At 47.3% G+C, this 7,674-nt stretch overlaps 1 pseudogene; it reads right to left on the bottom strand.

Moving 5' to 3' along the window:
• Positions 1–4,562: 4,562 nt before the first annotated feature.
• LOC136471082 (transcription factor MYB73-like) lies at positions 4,563–6,700 on the bottom strand (annotated as a pseudogene).
• Positions 6,701–7,674: the final 974 nt, after the last annotated feature.

Below are 7,674 nucleotides of genomic sequence, written 5' to 3'. Positions count from 1 at the left end.
TTGATAAAGGCACAACATATTTATAAAATATTAGCATTTGCCTTCGATAAGATATGTTTGTCATTTTATATATATAAGGTAGGGTGGCTAGTCCCTCCTATTTTGTTTTCAGCAAAAGTTATTTTTTCTCGGTTTGGTCCTGTGGTGATTGCCATGTCTGGCCATGTGGGGTTGGGAAATAGAGCGAAAGGGAGGTAGATATGGAAGCTCAAACTCACTAATAATATACCTATGAGGTAATATAAAGGCGGATATTGTTTGTAGAAATTTTCAACTAAATTTTATACATGTCTAGATCATCATTTAATAAAACTTGGAGGGTACTATGTCACATGCAAATATTGATATAACATAGTAAATAGAACCAAAGATTTTTTTTTCTTTCCACTTATCATCTTCTCATTCATTAAAATCGTAGAAGTTCTCCGGTCGTTTTTAGATGGAGGGGCTGCCTACATATTACTCAATTATTTTTTTAAGTCTCAGTTAGTGTTCAGACCAAGAGTTAGAGGACGACCAATTAATCAACTATATTTTTGTGCAAACATAGGCAAATAGACTTTTCTAGACCACAACCTAATTTTTTTACTTCAAGTGATAGTAACATTTGTTTGACATTTTTTGGAGTCCAATCAATTCTTTTTTTTAGCAATATCGAAGGAAGACACAGACAATATCATGGCTAGATAAACAAGACCAAATAGTCCACAAAGTTGTGGGTAGCAGGGTCATTTGGCACAGCCCAAGTCCTTAATCGGCAAAGGAAAAGAAATCGAGGAATGCAAACTCTAACACGCATCCCCTTGGTCACTACACGCATCCTTGGTGAGGATGTTGTTTATGCACTAGGGAGGAAGAGGTTCTAGATTCAAGACTAGATGAAGCTGTGTTTTTTCATGAAGCAAGTGTCGACTGCTTTGTTGAAGATTCCCGAATATTGCTCACTAGATGATATGCTACGACTACTAAAGTACACGGCAGATTGTACGGTTCACATAGGTAACCTTGTCCAAGTGGAACTAGCCATTAATTACCATAGTTGCCTACTTGCCTACGCTCGTTGATGAACCCTCTGACTATTGCTTCCACTTTGTGGGAGTTGTTTGCATTGTCTTCTTGCTCGACATCTTGAACATCGTTGACCCTTCTGGATGCCACTACCTTTTCATAAGGTGCCATCTTTACACTCGAAACTTGACTTCGGAGTTTAAGCTTTTTCAGAGGTGGAACATTTAGTTTTTCTTTGTTTAGTTGGAACCTATATAAGCACTTCTTTTACTCCTAATTTTTTATGGCTTTGGTATCTCATGAGCCAATTTCTGTGGAGTGACGACCTGATTCTTTCTCTCTCTTCTTTTGGCATCGCAATGTGTACTTGTGTAGTTTCTTATTCCATATATGCTTTCTAGGTCTATTGCTATTGATGGCGATTAAGAAGAGCGCCTTCAATATGGCACACACGTGTCGAGAACAGAGGGCACAAAATGTCCTCTAAGGATGGAAACAACGCATGGTCCTTCTTACTCTTCCTACACCTGTATATTTTTCATTTAACTTTCATACTTCCCATTAGCAAGTTATTTAGTTTCCTATTTCAAAAATTGAAACTCTCTACTGACATGTCAGAAACTTCTACTAGCTATTTTGCGCGCCCATCCAAAACTTTGGACTTGAAATTGAACAACTTTGCACTAGTTATCTTTGTGTCATGGGAACAACATCATCTTAGATAAATGGGACACTATTGCTATGTGTAGATGGAAATATCATTTTGAGATGAACTTGGAGTACTCTTAATCCAGGGCCAATTCATAAAAAAGGCATCACCTATTTTTTAGACAATGAAAAAGAATATTTGTCTTCATCCTCACAGATGAGGAATCGGTACAAAAGAAGATTCATACTCTACCGTTCACGAGGCTCACACATAAAAGGGAAAGACCATCCATGAGAGGCAAAAAAGGCAAGTTTCTCCCAGTAGAGAATTAGCTGTCATCACTAATTGTTCGGCACTAGTGATTTGTGATGCCAATCCGTCCTCGATCTCATGCCTTACTTGTTTGCGCTGAGAGAGCAAAAAAATCATTATAATTAATAAGAAGACAATTGTGCCACTGCGCATAGTGGCTCTCACTAAAATGTATAATTACTGACCACGACCCCCAAGTAGTGATCTTATTTTGGCATGATTTATTGGCATATAAACCATCACGCTAAGGCCACGCTGAACATGTTTCACTAGGAGCCTTGGCCCATAGGAGAAGCCGAGACACGTCCTACCCCCTCCGAACTCGTGATATGAAAAGGTGGATGTGTACTATGTAGGGCACGCATGTAAGACAAGCGAAAACAAGTAGACAACCAGAATACAGCAGCATCCTAGGCTCATCTTCTTGTGTAAAAAGCTGCTTTCTAACATGAAGAAAGGCCCTAAATTTAGGGCGACAAAATCTGACTTCATCCTTACAAATGAGGAATCAGACAATGCTTATCACAAAAGAAGATTCACACTCACTCTAACGTTCACAAAGGTTCACAACACATGAAAATTCAAAAACGTGATCCTAATAAATGCAAAAGGCCATCCATGAGAGGCAAAAAAGGCAAGTTTCTCCCGGTAGAGAATTAGCTGTCATCACTAATTGTTCGGCGCTAGTGATTTGTGGTGCCAATCCGTCCTCGATCTCATGCTTTACTCGTTTTCGCTGAGAGAGCAAAAAATATTTTTATAATTAACAAGAAGACAATTGTGCCCTTGTCCACACTGGCTCTCACTAAAATGTCTAATTACTGACCACGGCCCCCAAGTAGTGACCTTATTTTGGCATAATTTATTGGCATATAAACCGTCACGCTAAGGCCACATTGAACATGTTTCACTAGGAGCCTTGGCCCTTTGAGAAGCCGAAACACGTCCTACCCCCTCTGAACTCGTTAAATGAAAAGGTGGATGTGTACTGTGTAGGACACGCTTGTAAGACAAGTGAAAACAAGTAGACAACCAGAATACAACAGCATCCATAGCTCGTCTTCTCGTATAAAAGTCTGCTTTCTAACATGCAGAAAGGCCCTAAATTCAGGGCGATAAAATCCGGCTTCATCCTTACAAATGAGGAATCGGACAATGCTTATTACAAAAGAAGATTCACACTCACTCTCACGTTCACAAGGCTCACAGACATGAAGGTTCAAAAACGTGACCCTAAAAGCGAAAGGCCATCCATGAGAGGCAAAAAAAGGAAAAGTTTCTCCCGGTAGAGAATTAGCTGTCATGATTGATTGTTCGATGCTAGTGATTTGTGATGCCAATCCATCCTCGATCTCATGTTTTACTCGTTTTCGTTGAGAGAGCAAAAAAAAATATTTATAATTAACAAGAAGACAACTGTGCCCTTGCCCACACTTGCTCTCACTAAAATGTCTAATTACTGACCACGACCTCCAAGTAGTGATCTTATTTTGGCATGATTTATTGGCATATAAACCGTCACGCCAATGCCACGCTGAACATGTTTCACTAGGAGCCTTGGCCCTTTGGAGAAGCTGAGACACGTCCTACCCCCTCCAAACTCGTGAAATGAAAAGGTGGATGTGTAGGACACGCTTGTAAGACAAGCGAAAACAAGTAGACTACCAGAATACAGCGCAGCATTCGATCTAGGCTCGTCTTCACGTATAAAAGGCCGTATAAAAGGCTGCTTTCTAACATGCAGAAAGAGGCCCCTAAATTCAGGGCGATAAAACGTAAAAGCGACCAGAAACAATGTAAAAAGCCTAACAAATAGCAATGGGAAGAGCACACGGTACTACCATGACTCACGAGAGAGATCGAGCGCTGGGTAGAAGATCCAAATACCGAGGCTTTCTTGGACGTGGATGCAAATATGCAAAGGATGGATGTTTTGGCAGGCACGTAAATGACTCCACCACACCACTACACGCCATTAATGGAGTTTCTACTGAACATAATCAGCAGCATCGAACGAATTCGACCCTGCCTGCGGCCTGCCAAGGATGGACGTCGATCTCTCGATCTTGCAGATAGCATGCGTGCCGGCCGCCCGCCCGCGCCACAAAACAAAGGACACCGGCCGGACCGCCGGACGCTATCTCTAACCCCGCCTGAACCATGCATGGCACTGTGCATGCCTGCATGCAGGATGACGACGACTAGAGTTGACTGATGCCTGCGCCTGCGGCGTCCTCGCTAGCTCTTCAATCGTGCAAGCTGCCGAGCTCTCGATCATGGCGATTGCCAGAAAAATGAGGGTCGATCGATCTGCGCAGGGAAGAAACAAAAACTACCGATCGATTTCGAAACCAAAGAGTCTAATGTTAATACAGAAGCAAAATTAAATTAAGTTTAGGAATTGAAACAGTACAAAACATGGTCCGATCCATGGGATGTCCAGATTATTGAACGCGAACTACACGACGAACGGTTTCTCCGGGGAATTAAAATGCTAGTACAACATGAAAAGATATACAACAAAGGAACGACAACGGCAGTAAACAAACTGGCACGCCCTTTTGACGAGCTAGCTGATGCTGCTGTCAATGCTTCAATGGAACCTGGCCAGGTCGAGAGTGACCTCGTCCTCAGACGGCGTCAGGAACTCCCTGGAGGCCATCTGAACGACGTCGACGTCGTCCGGAACGGCGGCACCTCCTGCATTGCTGGGCCGGCACCTCCTGCGTCGCCGCCGTAGGTGGAGCTGGCATGGTGGGCAGCGAACGGCGAGTGCCACATCATGTTGTCGACGAAGGGGTAGGTGATCAGGTTGGCGGCGGCGTAGGAAGCAGCAGCCTGGTGGTGGTGGTGGTGATCATGCTCCATCATGTGCGGCCCCATCGGAGCCATGAGCTGCATTGTCGGCGCGGCGCCGTAGTAGGTGTTGAGGTCCAGCTGCAGGAACGGCGCCACGGCGTCGGAGTTCATCGCGCCCAGGTTGGCCGACGGCGGCGCGGACGACGACGACGCGCCCAGGTACAGCCCCATCGCAGTCAGTTGGTCGAAGGCGCTGCCGGGCGGTGCCGCCGCCGCGCGGCGGCAGCAGCAGCAGAGGATTGTGGACTGCTGATCACCTTCGCCGCCGTACGAGTACGACCCAAGGTTGTTGTAGGACGACGGAGGGGAATCCTCCTCCGGCGGCGGGGTCGGGGCGGCGCCGTCGGCGAGGTCAGGGTACACGCTGCGGATGTACTCCTCGAGGATGGACCACTGGCCGGGAGGCACCTGCTGCGCGTTGTTCTTCTTCTTGAGGCGGCGCTTGGCCTTGAGGCTTCGCTTGGTGGCGTTCCAGTGGTTCTTCACGGCGTTCTCCGAGCGCCCCGGGAGGAAAGTGGCGATGGTCGACCAGTGGTTGCCGCAGCGCTTGTGCGCCTTGATCAGCGCCATGTCGTCCTCTTCGGTCCACACGCTCTTCTGTTAATCGTTGCAAGTCGACAGAGATAGACCGATCGATCAGTATTAGCGTATGCAGATGCACAGAACAAAACAAGCAGCGGTGCATATACGACAGCTCAAAAGATCGAAATAAAGCACAAGGTTAATCGACTTTGCAACATCGATCAGAATTTCCGATCGGTGCAGTGGTCACGAACTCAGAACATCCATACATCAAAATAACTTGGCATATGCATAACCACAGATAAAAAATTAAAAGATTCTCTCCACACGCTCCAATCGAGTACCTCAGGAAGGTAGGCAAAGTCCTTTTCCAATCAATTCGATCGTGGCTTTGATGAAGAATTGCCACAGTTAGTGGCCAGAGTCAAAAACACATGCAACATGTACAGCTCCCACTAATTTCTTACCGAGTTAATGCCCACTTTCGAATTAGACCAAAATTTAGCAGGATTTATACGTAGAAATTAAAGGCAAAAGAAATTCCCCTCGCGGATCATGTGGGGGAGAGCGAGGGGATATCGTTCCCCCAAACCAGCTGCTACACACTATTGCACACAGATCGAATTCAAGCTTCCACGCATCAAGATCTATCCATCCAAGAAATCGAACGAGACGAGGACAGATCGATCGATCTAGGAAAAGAATATGCACCTTGAGGTCCGGGCGCAGGTGGTTGGTCCATCTCTCGCGGCACTGCTTGCCCACCCGGCCGGGGAGCGACTGCGATATCACCGCCCACTTCCGGTCGCCGTGCCTCATCACCATCTCCCTGAGGATTCTGCAAGCCAGCGAGCACGGATCGAGCAAGCGAGCACGCACGCAGCAGCACAAGTTCAGCATCAGCCACGAGCAAACACTTTTTGCATCGAATCGAAGAACCAAAAAGAAGAAGAAAAGAAGCCAAATCAGAACAACTCAGGAGTCAGGACTCAGGAGCACTCACACGTCCTCCGCCTCGGTCCAGGGCCCCTTGTGCTGGTGCGCCCTGTAGCCGCCGTTGCCGCCGCCCGCTTGTTGGGGCTGCTGCGGCTGCTTCTGCTGAGCCCCGCTCCAGGCAGCGCGCAGAGCGCTGGACATGATGCCGCCGTACCCGGCGGATGTCAGGGCTCCTCCGGGCAGAACCATGCCACGCGGCGCCTGCATGCCGAGGCGGCCGACCAGGAGAGAGGCCATGCCGGCGGGCATCGTCATGCCCGCGCCCAGGATCACCTGATGAGCGCCGTTACCTGGGTGCACGCCGCCAGCCGCCACGTCCTGGTGGCCGAAACGCACCGATCTCCCGGACTCCATTCCCGGCCCACTTGCCTGGTCGAGGCTACGAACAAGGGGAATTGCAGAGGCCCCAGCTAGAATTTCTCTGCTTGGGAGAGAAGGGGGGCAGGAGGAAGAAGCAGCAGGGAGAAGAAAGGGCCACACCGGGCTTGCAAGTGAGGAGTGGGCCTTCCGATCCGGAGTGCACGCGATATATAGCCGGGCCCGCGCCGCCACTGCCGTCCATCTTCGGCGCATCCAACGGTCAGCGGTCATGCTGCGGGTGACCTTCCAACTCTCCCTTAATATTCGTGCGGAAGAGGACAGGGGAAGTGAGGTGGCTCCTTGTCACCACTCCACAAGTCCACATCACTGAGCCTAGCCTATGCGCGCAACGTGGGAGGCGCAGGAGCAGCGGTATGGGCCCCACCTGTCAGCACTGGTACACATGTCTTGGCCCGGCTGGTTTTTATTACAGTGGATGGATATATAGCTGCAGTATGGATATACAGCCGGTCAATAGCATGGGAGCAGATTTTGTTCATCCTGCTGGTCTTGGACACAGTTTGCACCCCGGAGCAAGGTACGAATGCAAGGATTGTTGATCTGTTGGCTAAGAAAGAAAAAAAACCTGCATGGAAAGTATATTTTGATGCATTTGGCGTGAAATTCAGTTTTTTCCATATCACGACAACGCTTAGATTCAGCGAATTTAAAGGAAAAAGTGACCGTTAGGCCTGTATAGGGGGAAACGTCGTGTATCGGAACGGATGAGAGGCGTGAAACGACAATTGATTTGTGGTTACTTGAAAAAGCCACAACGTATTTATAAAATATAAGTGTCCGCCTTCGATAAGGTATGTTCGCCATTTTATATAACGTGGGGCGGTTAGTCCCTCCTATTTATTTTAGCAAAAGTTCTTTTCCGTCGGTTTAGTCAGATATGGGAACATTAAGTCACCAATGATATATCTGTGAGGTAATATAGAGATGGATATTATTTGCAAAAAAAT

The sequence above is a fragment of the Miscanthus floridulus genome, chromosome 1 (assembly GCF_019320115.1).
Source record: "Miscanthus floridulus cultivar M001 chromosome 1, ASM1932011v1, whole genome shotgun sequence".
NCBI lineage: Eukaryota > Viridiplantae > Streptophyta > Magnoliopsida > Poales > Poaceae > Miscanthus > Miscanthus floridulus.
The sequence above is the reverse complement of the archived record's forward strand: the minus strand, read 5'-3'. Positions and strand labels throughout refer to the sequence as shown.